A 21,729-nucleotide genomic window follows, 5' to 3' on the forward strand; every position below is an offset into this window, starting at 1 on the left:
TCTGCATGTGGGATTTTAGTATTACTTTTTTTGTTGTCAGCTTCTATTGTTCCTATCTTATGGCTTATTTCACTTTGATCTATATCTCCTGTTTACTGTGTTTTTGTTTATGTATTTTTTGCTGGTATTATTTATTTTATTAGATATTCAAATATGCCTTGTTTTTTCCGCTTGTATCTTTTTTGCTACTGTTATTTTATTGAAATTGTTCCGTTAGAAGTTGAATAAATAATTGATTTTGGAGTAAAAGTTAAATAGATTTAGTGCTGGTTGCACAAAAGCTGGTTGAAATTTAACCGTGACTAATGCCACGAGAACCAATTGGAGAAGCCTCCTTTTCAAAATAGATTGATTCTCGTGGATTTAATCATGATTAAAATTTAACAGGCTTTTGTGCAACCGGGCCATAGTGTTAGATAGACTTGGTAGCATGATCGGGTGAGAACAGCGAGTACAACTAAATTAGCCTTATAGCACCAAACTAGTCTTATTCTATACTCACTTGATGAGAATCACTAGTATATAAGCAATTCAGCATCACGTCCGGAAAGTAAGATAGACGGTCACTATCTAAACTGAAACTCACTGTCAGAATTCTTCATATATAACACCAATGCTTCCCATTCAACTAAAGCTGACAGTTTGGAGTGAATCTCACAGTCTAGTGCCAGTAGATTTATCGATTTGGCAGGCAAGCGAGCTGGTGAGTGCTGAAGCAATCAGTGAAATACCGCGAGTGTTTTTTTATGGCCTGCAAAGATTGCCCGCAGCTCTGCTGCTGATTCCTCTCTCCCTGCTATCAGCGCAGTCAGCAGAAGGTCAGCAAAGGAGCTCAGAAGACACACTGAAGACCCCCCTCACCCCCTCTGTACTGGCACCCAATCACAGCAGCATCCGCCTTCATAATATTTGGAACAAAACATTACGCGCTGACAAAAGTGGTCACCGGTCGTCGCTACTCTATAGTGCGAATGTAATCCACTTTAAACTGTCAGCTTAAAACTGTCACATTAAATTGGTTGGGTGATGGGGGCAGTAATGTTATTCATAAGATATGCTGACAATATGAAGTGAATATGCAATCTCACTCTATACTGGATAATTGCCTCACCTATTAAAGTTTATTGACCGAGTAAAGTATTTTTAAGAAAGACATTTTATCCTTTAACCTTTACATTTTATAAATTGAAATTTGTAAAGAAATACATTTTTTTGAGAATGTTGTAAGCTCATTCTGATAGAAAAATAGGCTCCTGTGCTGTAACCAGTCCAAATTTACCATTTGCTAGAAAACTAACAGTTACTTATACAGTACCAGATATCAACTATTACTATTCGTATCATGCAACGTGGTAATAATAATTACTATTAGTCTTTGTTTCTCTATGCTCATTAGCTCATACATAGAGTTTTCTCAAGGGACCTAGAAAATTCTAGATTTCTTGGGTTTCTTTAACGTGGAATGCATCAAATAGGAATGTGTTATTCTCCAATTATTGACCGAGCGAAGTGAGGTCTAAGATTCAAGTCGACGGTTTTTCATTTCTCTTTATATTTTTATGTTCCGCATTTAAGGCGAAACGCGGTAATAGATTTTCATGTAATTTGATAGGTATGTTCCTTTTTGAATTGCGCGTCGACGTATATACAAGGTTTTTGGAAATTTTGCATTTCAAGGATAATATAAAAGGAGCCTCCTTCATACGCCAATATTAGAGTAAAAATCAGGATATATAATTATTCATCATAAATCAGCTGTCGAGTGGATTATAAATTACATGCAATTCAATATCTCAATGTAACTTGGTAAAAAAAAACAGCTGATGTGTGGACTATTCATTGCATGCCTCATTGAATGCAATTTTAATGCACTATTAATTGAACTATTGATTGCATGCAATAACTCATGCAATTAATAGCTAAAATAACATAGTATTGTCTCTCGACCTTTATATGCTTTGAACTCGGGCTGACCTGTTGCCAGAATGTCTTGAAGAAGATTATCTTTTGATGTTAGCATTTTTGATACACCAACCCCATCAGCCATTAGCCGTTTTCACACCGATATCTCGCCGACACGACATACAGACATGATTTACTCTGATGGACAGTATAAGAGGAGGCTGTGGTTCATAACTGTGCGAGGTCTACTGTTCACAGAACTACTAGTGTATAGTACAACATTAATATTTCTTATTTGCTTCTATTGCTTTGTATAATTTTATTGAAGAATGAATTCAATTTAGATTTTCTTCATCTTTATTTTATTTTATTTATTTACAATGAAAATGACACTAATGTAATGACATTGGTAGATAAAATAATAGTCCTTGAGCTATTTTTCTTCCAAATTTATAGATGACAAAGTCAAAGATAAGGTTCGAACTTCACGTGTACAATTTTTATAAAATTTTAGCCCAAAATAAACATGAAAACTATTAAATTTGAATTTAGATGGCTTGAATTGATAAATTGATTAGATATTAAACAGTCATAAGTTATGACCCTTGTTAAAGTCCTCGTTAAGAGTCATTTCAGAACATTGACTATAACATTCAATTCAATCCATATTATTTTTAGGAAGTGTACATTCTGTTTCATATGTCATTTTACAATACATTCCTCTGAAAATTACTCATCCAATATGTATTGACATTGCATAGATCAATGATGATACAAACGAGGAATAATTATTCTTATCATGTTCCAGCCTAGATTATCTACATGATTATCTCGAGTATTGCAATATTGTAGAACATCTCCATCATCACATTCTTTTACACCACTCAATCCTTGAATAAACCCTTATTACCCTTACATCACTTAAACCCCTTGAATCCTCTTACACCACTCAATCCTTGAATAAACTCTCATTACCCTTACATCACTTCAATCCCTTAAATACCCTTACACCATTCCCTTGAATAAACCCTTATAACACTCACATTACTTCAACCCCTTGAATCCTCTTACACCACTCAAATCCTTGAATAAACCCTTATTACCCTTACATCACTTCAACCCCTTGAATCCTCTTAAACCACTCAATCCTTGAATAAACTCTCATTACCCTTACATCACTTCAATACCTTAAATAACCTTACACCATTCCCTTGAATAAACCCTTATAACACTCGCATTACTTCAACCCCTTGAATCCTCTTACACCACTCAAATCCTTGAATAAACCCTTACATCTCTTCAACCCCTTGAATCCTCTTACACCACTCAAATCCTTGAATAAACCCTTATTACCCTTACATCACTTCAACCCCTTGAATCCTCTTACACCACTCAATCCTTTGATTAAACTCCTATTACCCTCAAATCACTTCAATCCCTAAAATCCCCTTACACCATTCCCTTGAATAACCCTTATAACACTCACATTACTTCAACCCCTTGAATCCTCTTACACCACTCAATCCTTGAATAAACCCTTATTACCCTTACATCACTTCAACCCCTTGAATCCTCTTACACCACTCAATCCTTGAATAAACTCTCATTACCCTTACATCACTTCAATCCCTTAAATAACCTTACACCATTCCCTTGAATAAACCCTTATAACACTCACATTACTTCAACCCCTTGAATCCTCTTACACCACTCAATCCTTGAATAAACCCTTACATCTCTTCAACCCCTTGAATCCTCTTACACCACTCAAATCCTTGAATAAACCCTTATTACCCTTACATCACTTCAACCCCTTGAATCCTCTTACACCACTCAATCCTTTGATTAAACTCCTATTACCCTCAAATCACTTCAATCCCTAAAATCCCCTTACACCATTCCCTTGAATAACCCTTATAACACTCACATTACTTCAACCCCTTGAATCCTCTTACACCACTCAAATCCTTGAATAAACCCTTATTACCCTTACATCACTTCAACCCCTTGAATCCTCTTAAACCACTCAATCCTTGAATAAACTCTCATTACCCTTACATCACTTCAATACCTTAAATAACCTTACACCATTCCCTTGAATAAACCCTTATAACACTCACATTACTTCAACCCCTTGAATCCTCTTACACCACTCAAATCCTTGAATAAACCCTTACATCTCTTCAACCCCTTGAATCCTCTTACACCACTCAAATCCTTGAATAAACCCTTATTACCCTTACATCACTTCAACCCCTTGAATCCTCTTACACCACTCAATCCTTTGATTAAACTCCTATTACCCTCAAATCACTTCAATCCCTAAAATCCCCTTACACCATTCCCTTGAATAAACCCTTATTACACTTGCATCTCTTCAACCCCTTAAATCCTCTTACACCACTCTCAATCCTCTGAATAAACCCTTATTACCCTTGCATCACTTCAATCCACTGAATCCCCTTGTACCACTTAATCCTTTGAATAAAGGATTGAGGAATCTTTGAATCCCCTTACACCAATCCCTCAAATTCCCTTACACTAATCTCTTGAATAGACCCTAACATCCCTTACATCAACCAATCCCATGAATAGAGCTATCCTCATTGGAGAATATGTTTTTAAGGAAGCCGGACATGGCTTGATTGCGCATGCTCAGAGTCACGTAGTATCAGTTTGTAAGAGTGATGTTGTGAAGCATGCAGAGCAGAGAAGAGCTTGCTTTCTCCGAAACCATCCTGGCCGACCCGTGCTGTTAATCGCTCATCAGTTCAACTCTTCATAGCCGCCACTTGGCAAATATTTCACGCACGATCCAACGTTGCCAATACCGGCACATCAACCATCAATATTCGTAGAGTAAGATCGTGTGTTGTTGTTGCCCACTGGAATTTTCACTAGGAAGTTTTACAAATTTGTTGTTAGTTCATTAATTATTTTCAATTTACTTTGCATAAATGTCGTATGCATTGAATACATTATATGAAAATGAAAAGAAATTCTAGGCGGAGTAAGGACTTTAAAATCCTTTCTACCATTCCATCTTATCTTCAACATAGTACATTCTTTGCAGACACACATTATCGGCTCGTGTTATCACTATTATACAGTTCACTGTAATCATATTCATGTATTGAGTCAAAACTTTGTAGTCAAATCTTATTATTCCAATTTTGTGAGTTCTCAACCTTTCTCAATGTTAGGACTTCTCAAATTGTCGATTACACGACTCATTCTAATACTTTTCACATTCGATGTTACTGAATCACACGTAGCTTCATGAAATGCAATGGATACATCTATAATAATAAAGGAGAGAATTATATCTATAATATAATAAGGGAGAGAATTGACTTGTACACGTACGGAATAGGAAATTCACGAATGACGCATCATTACATCTGAAATACTGGTCTGATTAACTTGAAATTTAGCATATTTATAGATTTTTGTTCTCTTGTATGGGTTAGAAGCATGGACACTAAATAAGGAATGTGAGACTAGACTTCAAGCATTTGAAATGTGGAGCTACCGGCGGATAGTCCGTATATCGTGGACAGACAGAGTCACACACGCAGAAGTTCTCACAAGAATGGGTAAGCAACTAGATATTGTGCGTGACATTAAAATACGAAAGTTGACATACCTTGGACACATTAAGAGAGGACCCAAGTACATGATTCTGCACCTCATAATCCAAGGTAAAATAGTTGGTAAGCGCTCGGTGGGACGTAGAAGAATGTCTTGGTTGAGAAACCTGAGGGAAGCATTTAATTGCACAACCAATGACCTATTTAGAGCGGCGGTGAACAAGGTAAAAATTGCCATGATGATTGCCAACCTCCGTAATGGAGACGGTACTTAGAGAAGAAGATAGATTCTTAATTTACCTAGGATGATTATAGGCCTTTTTGAATTCTTCAAGATTTCAGTATGTCAAGTTTTCAATTAGACCCTTGCGGAGCACGGGTTACCTGCTATTCTCCAATAAAATAAGTCACTTGGCCGGGAAGTGGCCGTTTTCAGGACCAGCATGACGTTTCATGCCTCATGACTGGAATTACATGCGAGTCGTCCACCTATACACCACATGCTGCCAATTTATGTGAATTTTATTATTTATATTCTGTGGTAGACGTGGACACCCATAGAGTGATGCGAATCCACCAGAATATAGTCATAAGTATATGGTCATAGGTATATAGTTGTTATAATATAGTTACTTAGTTGGTTGCTTCTTCTACATGAGAGTTGCACAAAAAAGAGCGCATTCCTCCTCTCTGTCAGCCATCTGCACTTTTCCATGTGGAACTCATCCAGTGGCCTTTATACCGACCTTGCCAATGTTATTTTCTCCTTTCTTTCTAATTGGTCGTCTTTCTCCATTCCAGCTCTTTAGCGTGTGTGAACACACATTAGCGCGCTTTTCACCTGTACGTCCACTAATTGCCGCTCAAATTGTAAATTAATGTTTATGAGAGAGCATCAAAGGAGGTTGAGGTAAGTGAATGTTACACACGTGTAAACTTACCTAAATCTTCTGTGACAGCATGCGGGCGTGGATTTGTAATTTCTGAACTTTCCTTATAAGTTTAGTTATTAATACTTTCCTTTGTTGATAATTACCTATAGATGATGATGTTTAGATTTGAATATAGATTTGTTTTTTCTGATATTTCCTTATAAATTTAGTTATTAATACTTTCCTTTGTTGATAATTGAATGGCCCCCGAAAAAACATTACAAGCGCCAAAATTCGAGTACTCGATTTTTTATGGAAAAACTTTCCTTGTGCTCTTGCCTATAATGTAGTGACATATATTGATAAATTATATAACTATTACTAGTAGTTATTGGTGGGAGAAGTTTTAAAAATACTTTTTAAATATTCAAAAAATCAACATTGAAACGCTTTTTTTAGCTCTTGTAAAATTTGAGAAATGGCGCTTGTGACGTTTTTCCTGGTAGCCATTCAATTATAGATGATGATGTGTAAGCACACACGAAAGCATGCTTCTGTAAAATAATAATTTTTATTTAAATAAATTTTATTTTTTTCCCGTCTCTTTAATTTTCAATAATTATAGAATTTTGGGCTAGACCTGTTGCTTTCGCCCAGTCATATACAAAAGTAATTTTTTTCAACCTCCGATTTGTCATAAATAGAAGACAAATGTATATAAAAGAATGTTTCCATCAAAAGTTGCTTACAGTTATAATTATTCTTCAACATAAATGCCGTGAAGGTTGAAGCATTTTTCATACCAGTGGACCAGCCTACCAAAACACTCTTCATAAAATGCTGCCGCCAAATGAGTTTGAATGGGCTATGAAGCTGTTTTGGAGTTCCTCGTCAGTATGGTAGCTCTGCCCTTAAAGTCATGTCTTGAGATTGGGGAAAAGATATAAGTTACTAGTGGCTAAGTCAGGTTGGTATATAGTGGGTGAAGAAATTATCCCATTTGAATTGCTGGAGAAGCTTTATGGTTGAACCAGCACTATGAGTCCGCGTTGTCATGCATCACGACGATCTCGGAAGTCCTTTCATCTGACGTCTTTCATTTTCCGAGACCATTCACGCACAAGACCAGCACTTATAACGTTTTTTGCGCAAACTTGACTCATTTTTCGTTGGATTTATGCTGAACTATTGAATTTAGCTAGCAAAAACTAATAACGCTATGTCACTGGCACTTGGCGGCAGACTCAAGTGAGGCGGCCATGTTTGTGGGTCTATAACTGGACAACAATTGACGATCTGGCCGCACTAATCAAAGGACGTGATGAGGGTGGGGATGATAAGCTTTTCAGCTCTGTGCAAGTCACCCCTCTACCGCTTGTCTGTGAGTCTTATGATAAGTTATGAGATCGGAGGTTGAAAAAAATGACCCTCGTATATGTATCATGATTTGTGATTGTATCATGTACTAGCCGTCAGGCTCGCTTCGCTCGCTATATCCGTCTAGCCAGGGGGCTCCGCCCCCTGGACCCCCGACTGGACGTCCAAAAATGAGATCAGCGGGCTCGCTTCGCTCGCCTGCATGTAGACCTCAGCGGAACCTCTGTACCGAATTCTGGACACCCGACTGGATTGTCCAAAAGTGAGATCAGCGGGCACGCTTCGCTCGCCTGCATGTAGACCTCATCGGAACCTCTGTACCGAATTTGAACGTGTTATGTCAATTTGATCTCGAAAAACACCTGTTACTATATCGGCGTATCTTTGGCGAACAAAATTCTTCCACCTCAGTTAAACCAGTGTACTGAATTTTTTTTTAATATATTACCATCAATTATTGAAAAAGGAGAGGGAACGCAGAAAAGCTGAGAAAACGCTAATTTTGGCTAATTGGATAAATTGGTATTTAGGATGTCCTGGATAAATGCATTTCAATCTTCAACTTGGTGCCAACCTAACAGTCAACTCAACTTAATGCCAACCTGACAAAATTTTTAATTTAGTTACCAGAACAATTGTTTCGAAGAGGTACTCTCTCTAGATTATAGTTCTATATTAACATATGGTATGGACATTTCAATTATAATTTTAAGATATTGGTATAAGAAGAATATACATGCTAAAATAATTTTAAACCCTTAAAAACCACCCTTAGAGTTAAAATATCGCCAAAAGATTTCTTAGTGCGCCTCTAAAGGGCCAACTGAACATACCTACCAAATTTGAACGTTTTTGGTCCGGTAGATTTTTTAGTTCTGCGAGTGAGTGAGTCAGTCAGTCAGTCAGTGAGTGCCATTTCGCTTTAATATATATATAGATTACAGTTGTGGATTGTGTTCCATTTCAGCAGATGAAAGTAATAGGATGAAATGTATTTGTTTAACAACATTTTAGTGAAATTTCTAACTTGTTTTGTTTATGAATTTCTTTCTAGACATAGTGAACATTTCTATATTGATGCAATTGCATTTTCAATGCTGGGGTAACTTTATGAATTTCGTAAATTCCAAACATCTGTAATCGTTAACGAGACAATAAATAAGTAGTCTATGATTAATATTCTCTTCATTAAAACCCATGCAATAAGTCAAATGCTACTTTACAGTAGAAAAATGAAGGCAAGTGGATTAAATTTTAGTGATGTTAAAAAACTGGAATTTTCCTTTTATGAGATGTATACCTGTAGTCAAGTCTTAGTAGATTAAAGTTTAATTGCGTAGCCAATACCATTATTACCTAGCCACTGTTTTTTTTACTTTCCTTGCCCTACTACCATAGGTAAGGAAAGTATTGCTTTCCAAAAAAAATTAAGGTACCCCAATTTCAAGTTTTCTATACGTTTCAAGGTCCCCTGAGTCCAAAAACATGATTTTTGGGTATTGGTCTGTGTGTGTGTATGTGTGTGTGTGTGGTGTGTGTGTGTGTGTGTGTGTGTGTGTGTGTGTGGTGTTGTGTGTGTGTGTGTGTGTGGTGTGTGTGTGTGTGGTGTGTGTGTGTGGTGTGTGTGTGTGTGTGTGTGTGGTGTGTGTGGTGTGTGTGTGTGGTGTGTGTGTGGTGTGTGTGTGTGGTGTGTGTGTGTGTGTGTGTGTGTATGTGTGTATGTCTGTGAACACGATAACTCCATTCCTAATTAACCAATTGACTTGAAATTTTAAACTTAAGGTTCTTATACCATGAGGACCCGACAATAAGAAATTCAATAAAATTCAATTCAAGATGGCGGAAAAAATGGCGGATAATTACTAAAAAACCATGTTTTTCACGTTTTTCTCGAAAATGGCTCTAACGATTTTCTTCAAATTCATACCATGGATAGCTATTTATAAGCCCTATCAACTGACATGAGTCTCATTTCTGGGAAAATTCCAGGAGCTCCGTAATATTATTGAGAAAAATGGCGGATAATCACTAAAAAACCATGTTTTTCACGGTTTTCTCGAAAACGACTCGAACGATTCTCTTAAAATTCATACCATGGATAGCTATTTATAAGCCCTATCAACTGACATGAGTCTCATTTCTGGAAAAATTCCAGGAGCTTCGTAATATTATTGAGAAAAATGGCGGATAATCACTAAAAAACCATGTTTTTCACGGTTTTCTCGAAAACGACTCGAACGATTCTCTTAAAATTCATACCATGGATAGCTATTCATAAGCCCTATCAACTGACATGAGTATCATTTCTGGGAAAATTTCAGGAGCTTCGTAATATTATTGAGAAAAATGGCGGATAATCACTAAAAAAACATGTGTTTCACGATTTTCTCAAAAATGACTTGACCGATTTTTTTCAAATTCATACCCTGTATAGTTATTTATCGGCTCTATTAACTGGAATGAGTCTCCTTTCTGAGAAACTAATGGGGGGTCCACCCCATCCTTGAGAAATTGACTTTGTGCATGAGGTAGGTAGGTAGAGCAGTTCATAAAAAGAATACATAGTCGAGATATTTCATCTGTAGAACAGCTGTTTTGACGACTTTTAAAAAATATCGAATTTCACAATTTACACAAAGGAAAAATCTGGTGTGGTACACTCACACAACTTTCCTTGCTCATATTCGAAACTACGATCAGACTTTTGTATATGTGTATATATAATTGTTTTCAGAGTACTTTTTCCTTTGTGTAAATTGTGAAATTCAATGATTTTTTTAGTCGTCATTTTTTTAAAGTCGTCAAAACAGCTGTTCTACAGATGAAATATCTCGACTATGTGTTATTTTTATGAACTGCTCTACCTACCTACCTCATGCACGAGAAGGAGGTTACAAAGTCCATTTCTCAAGGATGGGGTGGACCCCCCATTAGTTTCCCAGAAAGGAGACTCATGCCAGTTAATAGAGCTGATAAATAACTATACAGAGTATGAATTTGAAAAAAATCGGTCAAGTTATTTTGAAAAAATCGTGAAAAACATGGTTTTTTAGTAATTATCCGCCATTTTTCTCAAGAATATTACGGAGCTCCTGCAATTTTCCAAGGAAAAAACTCATGTCATTTGATAGGACTTATGAATAGCTAACCATGGCTTGAATTTGAAGAAAATCGTTAGAGCCGTTTTCGAGAAAACCCTGGTTTTTGGTCATTAACCGCCATTTTTCTCAAGAATATTTCGGAGCTCATGGAATTTTCCCAGAAATGAGACTCATGCCAGTTGATAGTGCTTATGAATATCTATCCATGGTGTGAATTTGAAGTAAATCGTTAGAGCAGTTTTCGAGAAAACGGTGAAAAACATGGATTTTTAGTCATTATCCGCCATTTTTCTCAAGAATATTACGGAGCTCCTGAAATTTTTCCAGAAATGAAACTTATGCCAGTTGATAGGGCTTAAAAATAGCTATCCATGGTATAAATTTGAAGAAAATCGTTGGAGCCGTTTTCGAGAAAACCGTGAAAAACATGGTTTTTTAGTCATTTTCCGCCATTTTTCTCAAGAATATTACGGAGCTCCTGAAATTTTCCCAGAAATGAGACTTATGCTAGTTGATAGGGCTTATAAATAGCTATCCATGATATAAATTTGAAGAAAATCGTTAGAGCCATTTTCGAGAAAAACGTGAAAAACATGGTTTTTTAGTAATTATCCGCCATTTTTTCCGCCATCTTGAATTGAATTTTATTGAATTTCTTATTGTCGGGTCCTCATGGTATAGGGATCTTAAGTTTAAAATTTCAAGTCGATCGGTTAATTAGGAATGGAGTTATCGTGTTCACAGACATACACACACACATACACACACACACACATACACATACACACACACACAGACCAATACCCAAAAATCATGTTTTTGGACTCAGGGGACCTTGAAACATATAGAAAACTTGAAATTGGGGTACCTTAATTTTTTTTGGAAAGCAATACTTTCCTTACCTATGGTAGTAGGGCAAGGAAAGTAAAAAGTACTCTGAAAACAACTAACTATACACATATACAGAAGTCTGATCGTAGTTTCAAATATGTTGCCGCCAATCGTCATTATGTTATTCCCCTAAATCATTCTCGTTTAAGAATGAGGCTTATAGTTCAATGAGCAAGGAAAGTTGTGTGAGTCTACCACACCAGATTTTTACAATAAGTAGCCTATCACAAGGAAATATTCGATAAAATACAGCAAATGATTTATTGAAGTTTAGTGCATCATGCACGGTGCATGCTAGTTAAAGGTCTATTGCTTCAGAGATTCAATTGCATGAAGGCCATTGCACATTCAATTGCAGTGATTCAATTGCATTGCACATAAAACGTGCCATGAAAATAAGAGAAAAATATATTTGAAATGAATTATTAAGTTAATTGAAAATAATGAGCTTTAGTAGAAATATAAAATGGTAGTCTTGATGAAAATTCACTTGATTGAGAATGAACAAATATAAGTTGATAAACTTTAAAGTTTACTTATTATTATGAAACAACTTCAGCTTCAGTTCATGACAATCATTTTCCTTATGATAGAAGATGAATTTGTCTCAGTTGTATATTTTATTCTGTTTTTATCAATAAACAATGAGAAATTTCCAATTTATTAAGAATTCGTCACAGTTTCAACTTTTATCCTGTTTCTATCGATAAACAATGAGAAGTTTCCAATTTATTCTGTAAGTGGAAAATGCAAGGTTTTTTGCTTTTGTTATTTTTCTTAAATTCATATTTTAATGTGTATTGTTTCCAGTTCTTCTATTTTCATACCAAACCTTCAATACCAATGTCATAAAATATCATTGAATATCTATTGTTAACATTTATTGAATTTTGGCCAAAGAATATTCAAATCAGAAGAGAAACATCTCTTGAATATGTTTCACAACATGAGAAACATCTCATGAATATGTTTAACAAGAGAAACATCGTTTTGAGGCTATCGGTGATGGCGAAGCTGTTGAAGCTTTTAGTCCTGTTCACATAACGATTCAAACCCCACAGTTTTAATTCATTTTGAAAATATCTGACTCCAATGGATGGGTTAAACATCAAAGGTTGTCTACATCTAAAGTCCCAATAACTAACCATTTCATTTTTAGGATGCTGTGAAGAAAAGTACGGTACCGGTACCGTACATTAAAGTCGATGGTCAGTTGAGTTTTTATGGCATTTCAATAAATTTTGTTCAAGTTAACTTTGACTACAAACTTCATGGAAACGATTTCGCTTACCACTTTATAGCTAACACCTATTGTAATAAGTAATATTATTTGTACTTCCAACTACAATAAAATATATGCCTACAGTGCATCTCAGTTTAAGAAGCTGGCCAGAAGTGATAAATTAGCTCTCTGTTGTAGTCACGACATTATCATTATTTTTCAAATTAATTTTGTTTTTAAGTGAATAGCCTATTCCATTTCATCCTTTTGCTTTTGTCTGTCGGAATGTTTTTCAGATTGATTTCTACAGTGATGCAGAAATGAATGTGTAATGTATTCAATAAATTAGCCATGAAATGCAATTTAGTTTGATAAATTATACTGCGATTGTAATTGAATACAGTATTACTATTTTGATGATTAACCGCCTTTTTCAACTGCCTAAACCTTTTTAGTCCAAAATTTGAGAAAAAACAGTTTTGTGCTTTAAGCTTATTGTTCCTTTCCCAATAATTCATAGTTGAGAATGATATTGTAACTATCAATGTATAAATAAACATATCTGTATCCACCATTGACCATACCCACTTGACTGTACTATCATGCTCAGAATAGGCTACTAATTCTAATGCCATCGCAAGTCGGGTTTCAAGATGTGGTGAACGCGATTGTGTTGGTATTTCTTTTCGAGCTGTTGAAAAAACTGGCCGCATCGAAGCTGGTACTCTCGTATCCGTGTAGCATGCAAGTCAAGTCTCCGTGAATCTCGTGTTACAATCGTGTTGAAATTGACCTTCACCCAGTCCACCTTCCATTTAAAGTCTTCAGACTCTTTAGAGCAGCTCAAGCCTCGTCCTTAGAGCCCCTCCACCCTTCCTTACCACTCTAACTTCTTAGCGCCTCACTCTCTCTCTCTCTCTCTCACACACTCACTCTCTCTCCCTTCCTAGGCCACGTGTCGTCGTAAAGATCCTGAAAAGTTGTACTTGACTCCTCGAACAGCTGACTGGCTCCGGTTCGACCATTAAATTTTCAGACGGGTGATTTGTCTGATTCCAAACGACCTGTCCTCCAAACATTAAATGCCTAATCGATTCATCACATTCTTGTGTTGCTGATAAGAGTTGACGTTCCATCTGTACTCGATTATTTCATATAATTATTCAAAAACCATAAATAGAATTCGAGTAAAAACAACAACATATATTTTTTATAGTTTTTGTTTGAGTCCTGCAAGAACGTGACAAGAACCAATCGAATAATGTATCCAGAGATGTTGTAGTATTAAAACTAGAAAAGACAACATGTTTTTATTTAATCGTAACTAGAACATCTAGCCTACTTGTTCAATTTGAACACGTTGTTTGAAAACGTGAATGGTGGATTTTCTTAGGCCTATATAGGTCTAATGATGCATTTGTTGATAAGATGGAAAGATTCACCTAGACAATAATCTAAATATTCCCATTTACATAAGTATATGACACGGTAGTATTATATAGCATTACTAATAGTTCTATCAATAGAATTAATCAAATTTGATCGGAACAGTAGTATTATTCAAGCAAACAAGTGAATTTTACTTAGACTATGTCAGTTGTTCAACTTCCTACTTATACTTTGGTTGTTTAGAAGTTACCTTAGTGCTAATAGAAGTTATACAAGATAGAGGTAAATACTGTAACAAACTTTGTGACTTGAATTTCGCAGGGAATTAATTTTCGAATTGGATTTGAATTCTATCAGTGGAATAGGTAAGTCTTCACCATAATAGAAAGTAAGGTAGGTAATAGAATCAAGGAATGCTTCAACTTTAAGGAATTGATATTGATCAAATATTATGAATTATGTGGTATCGAAATTTGGGTTCTGGTTCTGTTGGGGGGGGGGGGTGCATCATTGAGCTAGGGGATGGGGCACCCTTGAGTAACAACAACGTCTAAGACCAATGTACCAACTTATACTGATGTATCCAATGTGATACCAACCTATCTGCTGATTTTATCAATTCCAGAACTGAATTTGTGGAAATCAGGCTTTATTCGAAGTTGGAGCTGGTTGATTTCTCAAGTGGATTGAGACGTTTCTCTTAATTGAACTCAACAGCTAATCCAGGATTCGCGTCTGACACTGGAAACATTCCGTGTTTGAGTTTAAACCGTCTCATGGCGAATAGTTTATCACATCAAACGCTTTCCTATTGACATGCGCCTGATTCCCAGAATAATCAACTCTTTGTGCTGGATTGTTTCTCAGGTACCAAACTAGATAAGTGACCACTTAGCCGCTGAAAAACGTGAAGACCTTAATCGTGCCTCTCGAGAGGATGATCCTAATCGAAGTCTGGCGATTTCGATTAGGACGATCCTGGGTTGACCTGGAAACTAGTGCCAAATCACGACGATGGTGCGGCTAAATTTGGAAATGGATTCCCTCTCATTAGAGGCAAGCAGGAGAAGAAGGATAAGAAGAGGAGAGAGGAGAAGGAGACGAAAGGAAGCGACAGAGCCAAGGTAAGACAAGGTGAGGCAGTGGCAGTAGGCAGTCACAATAAGTGGACCAGTGTGCTAGTGGAACATCGGCATCGCATCGCATCGCATCGCATCGCATAGTCCAACACAGCAGTGAGCCAGTGAGCAGAGCTCTGTGCTGTGAGGTTACACCCGGTCACACGCATAATCTAGGTCGAAGTAGCCCGCCCTAAGCTAGGGCCGACACTCTGCTCTTCTTCAACATCTTCTCCTTCTTCTTCTTCTTAATCTTCTTCTTCTTCTTCTCCTTCTTCTAGGGTTGTGTGGTAGAGAGGACCAGGAGTCCTAACTCCGCCCTAATAAAGGCATATAATCCATCAATCAATCAATCTCCTCTTCCTTCTTCTTCTTTCTCTTCTCCTTCTTCTTCTCGTTCTTTTCATTTTCCTCCTCCTTCTTGTTCTTCCTCATCTCCTTCTTCATCTCTTCCTCCTCCTACTTTTTCTCCTCCTAGTCCTTCTTCTTGATCTCATCCTCCTCCTTCTTCTTCTTCTCCCACTTCTCTTTCTTTTTCTCTAACTTCTCCTTCTCCTCCTCCTCCTCCTCCTCCTCCTCCTCCTCCTCCTCCTCCTCCTCCTCTTTCTTCTTTCTTTTCTCCTCCTCCTTCTTCTTTTTCTTCTCCTCCTTGATGTTGTTGTTCTTCTTCTCCTTATTGTACTCCTCCTCTTCTTATTTTTCTTCTATTTCTTGTTCTCCTCGTTTTTCCTCTTCTTCCCCTTCTCCTTCTTGCTCACCTCCTCCTTCTTCTTGATCATCCCATCCTTCTCCTTTCCTCGCCCAAGTTAGGGCCGACACTGTGCTTGTTCATCATCACGATGATCATAATCATCATCACCATCATCATGGTCTTCTTCTTTTTCTTCTTCTTCTTCTTCTTCTTCTCCTCCACCTTCTCTTTCTTCTCCTCCTCCTCCTTCTTTCTTTTCTCCTTCTCTTCCTACTTCTCTTTCTTCTCCTCCTCTTCCTTCTTCTTTCTCTTTTCCTTCTTCTTCTTCTCCTTCTCCTCCTTCTTTTTCTTCTTCACCTTATTGTTCTCCTCCTCCTTCTTCTTGTTCTTCTCCTAGCATTCTTCTTCTTCTCCTCCTTCTATTCCTACTTCTCGTTCTTTTTCTCTTACTTCTCCTTCTCCTCATACTCCTCTTTCTTCTTTCTCTTCTCCTTCTCCTCCTCCTTCTTCTTCTACTACTTTTCTTTCTTTTTCTCTTACTTCTCCTTCTCCTCCTCCTCTTTCTTCTTTCTCTTCTCCTTCTCCTTCCTCGAATCCTTCTCCTCCTTCCAATTTTTCTTCTCCTTGTTGTTGTTGTTCTTCTTCTCCTTCTTGTTTTCCTCCACTTTCTTCTTGTTCTCTTCCTCATTCTTCTTTTCCTCCTCCTTCTGCTCCTCCTTCTCCTCCTCTTACTTCCACTTTTCCATAATCATCATCATCATGATCGTTTTTCTTATCAACTACTCCCTCTCTTCTCTCAACTCCAACACCGAATTCAACTCTAACTGCTCTTGCTGCAGCTGCCGTGTGCTGTCCAAGCAAAAGCGAAATTTATAGGCCTACAGTCGGTCAGCTGTTTTGGTCCACTAAAAACGTGGCCTGCGGTTTCTGTCTCCTGTCCAGTGACCGCAGAGTCAGCTTCTAGGTCTTACACTCTTCAAACTTCGAGTTTGAGTTTCCAAACCTAATAGCTGTTCCAATAAATATAGCTTTCACATAATATTAATAATTCTAAAAAAACGTATCGTGAAGATTTTTTCTTCAATAAATAAACCTTTTACTAAAATAGTGATTATGATAGGTTTGAATTCTAAAGATGTTGATTTTTCAGTTTTAGATGTGTTTTGTTTTGCATATTTCAAATAATTGGAAAAAACCAGAGTTTTTCTCTGTATTTAATTGAAAAACGGAATTTTTTTAGAAAATATTCTAATTCTTTGAACTCGAACGATTATTACTAATGTTATAAAATTTATAGATAATTAATCACAACTTCTACTTTTCTGTAATCAATGCTGATGCTATTTAAGCTATATAGTCATTGATCATTTTTTCAAAATATCTACAAAAATCATCATGAAGAAAAAATACTCTTATAAGTTAATAGGCCTATTTGGAAATTTGGAATAGCATTGTTTCAGTTATTGCCCCTTGATGAGGGACCTATTCTGGAATAATACTATAGGTATTCTGTGGAATGGAATGGAATGGAATGAAATGTTTTTATGTTGCATAGTTAAGAAGTCTTTCAAAAGATTAAAGGTCTGATTCCACATAATAAAAATGTATAAATCAGGAGAAAAATATTGAAGACTCTATGAGTATTCACCGAAAAAAACATAATAATATTGATAATCATCAATTAACCTATAAGCTTCTGTATTTTTTATTAATTTCTTGACACAAGTAATTGATACCGTATTTATATGGAACTAAACATGCAGTTTTATTACTGATTCCAATGATAATAATATAATATGATTGGAAATTGTGATATGAAAGTAGGCAATTGTTTGTAGAAAATATATGTGTTTTTCGTCCTTGGAGTGGACTATTGTTGCTTGTTGATCATGGGAAGTGCAGTAATTACGTTGAGATTAGTTGTGTCACTAGAAGCGTGGAGAAAACTGCTTATGAAAGAGCGGGGGAAAGAGAGAGCGAAGGATGGGAAAACTGAAGAAAAACTGGTCGAAGAAGGATTCAAGAAAAAATGACCACAAGAGAAGTTGAACAAGTTAGTGTCTTTGCAGAAGAAAAGGAGGGTGATTGAGTGAAACTGGATAAGAGAGGAGACAAAACTGGAAGAAAAATATCAACCGGCTACGCCTTTATCTCCATCTTGGTTCTTGTTTGTAGTTATTTTCTGCGTTTCTCTCAAGTCATGCTGCCAAGTTATGGCCAAGTCTGCGTAACAAGCTACTGTAGCATAATGACAAGACAGAGTGAGCTCCTCCTTAGTTGTTTTTCTGCAGCCTCCATAAATAGCACTTGCAAAGAAGTGGTAATTACTTCTCACAGTAATCCTGCCATTAGAACTATTATTAGGCCATTCATTCTCATCGACTTTGATGAGGCCATCAACTATCCTTGTTTACTGAAGTGACATCAAATGAATTTGTCTCACTTGGTTATAACCGCTCCCATCAACTAGATCAATATTCGCCACAAAAATAAATATTTATCTATTATTGATACTTTTAATTACGTGGACATTGATGCAGATGCACGTATAGGCTCTGATCAGAAGGATAGCATTTGAAGAAAGCTGGATACGGTACATTTTCAAACTAAAATTTATAATAAAATTTAAGGCCAATTTACAGCTGTGCTTTAGTTTGTGTTTCATTTCTGGTTCAAATTTTTTTTTAATAACTCAATATTTTTAAGTTCTAAAAGTTTATTTAATGTAATCATTCTATTATTTTCGGTTTTTAATCAAATCAAATTCAAAATTTCTAGCTAATTTATTTCTGGACTGAAAAGTGGACTCAAATCTATTGAAGTGGATAGCATAACCTATCATTTTTATTTATTCATAACTCTATCTTCATTGTATTATCATTCATATCATCATCATCATCATCACCTAGGCTTAAAATACTTCTAGAAAGTCGCCTTTGTAAAATAATAAATAAATAAAGGGATTCCATACTGCTAGTTTTTTTAATTTTCTGCTGATTTTAAATCTACTTTTTTATTTAATTCAGTAGATTCCACAATATTATCATGTCAGTGTTATTTTTTAAATGTTTCTTCTGATTCTATATCTACCTTTGTACTTAATACGGCTTTAAATTTAGATATAGCATACGAATAATTATTTAACCAGTTTATAATAATCAAATGAGTAGGTACTTCTTGGTTCTAGACATAAAAACACACTACGTCCATTTCCTCAACAATAACGTTTTCCTCAATAATTTTTCGCCCAAGAGCTTTCAAGGGAAAATGATACTCATTGAAATTCTACTGATTTTTTATCTACTTTTTTATATATTTATACTTTAAATTTAGATAGCCTAGGAATAATGATATAACCAGGTTATACATAATAATCAAATGAGTACTTCTTGGTTCTAGTCTTAAAAACACACTACGTCCATTTTCTCAAACAAAAACATATATACCTCAATCATTTTTCGCCCAAGAGCTTTCAAGGGAAGGAGATACAGAGTATTGATTGAAATTCTATATGTAAAAAACGTTTTTGTGATAGAACCTGACCAATGAGTCCCACCTTGATAGATCACGATATTTTTCATTACAGCTTACAAAACTATTTGAAACAAATATTTTTGGTTCATTCTGCTAAGAAAAAGACAAATCTCAAAACCTGAATATGAAGCATTATATTCCTATGAAATATACACCTTTAGCTTGATAAGAATCAAATGCTGCTTAATGATGGTAAAATCGTAAAATGTAAAGTTTGAATGTTATTTGATTAGTTTACTTTCTAATAAATCTTGAGAAACGAGTTTAGAAAGGAGAACAACGATTGAGGTACACGTACTTGACTGACAGACATGCTCAACTCAGAGGAGCGATGCATCACAATTTGTAACCTTGCTCAACTCAAATAAAATGAATTCTCAAATTGAGCGTCTGGAAGTAAAAATATTGATTGAATTTAGAAAAATAACTTATCTTCTAGGCCTACTAGAAACGTTAACTAAGGAGCAATTAACTAGAGTTTTTTCAACACAGAGTCTAACTTTATTAGATAATAATCTGCACTTTCAAATGTCATTAACTAGTGTGAACACTGATCATTCAACTCAATTTTGAGATATAAGAGTTGTGCAATAAAAACTACTATAATCTATAATGTAGTATATAATCACGTACTGTTATTATTGTTTCTAAAAAATAAATCAGAAAGAGATCGTTTCATATATAATTAATAGAGAGACTGTGGACCAAAGTATAGGCCTACAGTTCTCTAAAAACTACCATTGCATTATTCGGTGATCGGTGGTCTAGTTAAGAAAACCCTTTTTCTAATAAAATCATGAACTAGAATTTGTATTTCCTGCTTTAAACTTATGGTTGGTCGAGCTTATGAAAAGTTGAGGTACCTTATGAAGAACGGTAAATCAGAAGAAATACGTCACGTATTAGCTCACATAATTTAGGACCAGAAACTCATAAAAGTAACAATGCAAAAGGTACTTTGGAATCGTTCAAAAACGCCCATACAATTTTGGCTGCTCGCATTTCATTCGAAATACCGTTAGAATTTACAGTTTGGCAATTCAGCTGCATGTTTAACAACCAAAAAAAAAAAAAAAGAACTCAGACAAAGGGCCACAAAGGAACACCACAGGGCTACAATAATACTTCAAAAGAAGTTTAACTAACTTGCAAAACGGTAAAAAATTGTAATTTGTTTTGAAAATATAAAAAAATGTAGGAAACTTTAAAATATAACGTTTCAAAAATGAAACCTCATCAGTAATTTATGAAAAAAATAACAAGTATAAGAAGAGAATGCTGAATGATGCAGATCAATGAGAATGAGCACGAATTATGAATTTCGTGTAAAATTCACGAGTCGATTTGATTTTGAAGTCTGATATTGTAGCCTTCTTATCCGCAATATACTTACGTATTGAGTATATAGGTTATTAAATAACCTTAAATCAAATTTTGATATTAAATTACCCACACGTTTTTTACAAATATGGATTGAAAATATCTCTCTTATGCTGTCAACCATTTATTAAGGCTTCTCGGTACACCTTTTTTTATTTACTTAAATTGGATAATCTTTTACAATTGTTAAGATCATTATAAGAGTGAGAAAAAGTGGCAACTGAAATTTTCAAGTGGTCTAATAAACGAGTTATGGGTTGTTGAAGTGTTTATTGAACTCCGTTTTCTTTCCAGATCATAAACGGCTTCAATTTTTCAGTTTTTTTTAACACATTCCGTATATCAGTGGCTTTGTTCTAATATGCGTTTTTCGCGATTTATGCCAAAATAAACAAATTATAGAATTTACAAAAAACGTTACTTTTTATGAACGATATGGGGAATAAAAAGTTTTAGTTTGGAAAGATACATTTTTTGAATTTTCAATAGAAGTTCTGTTAATATAGTCGTAACCGTTTATGATCTGGAAAGAAAACGGAGTTAGCACTTTAACGATCCATAACTCGCTTATTAGGCCAATTAAAAATTTCAGGTGCCACTTTTTCTCACTCTTATAATGATCTTAACAATTATATTAAAAAAGATTATCCAATTTAAATAAT

The sequence above is a fragment of the Nilaparvata lugens genome, chromosome 8 (genome assembly GCF_014356525.2).
Source record: "Nilaparvata lugens isolate BPH chromosome 8, ASM1435652v1, whole genome shotgun sequence".
Taxonomy (NCBI): domain Eukaryota; kingdom Metazoa; phylum Arthropoda; class Insecta; order Hemiptera; family Delphacidae; genus Nilaparvata; species Nilaparvata lugens.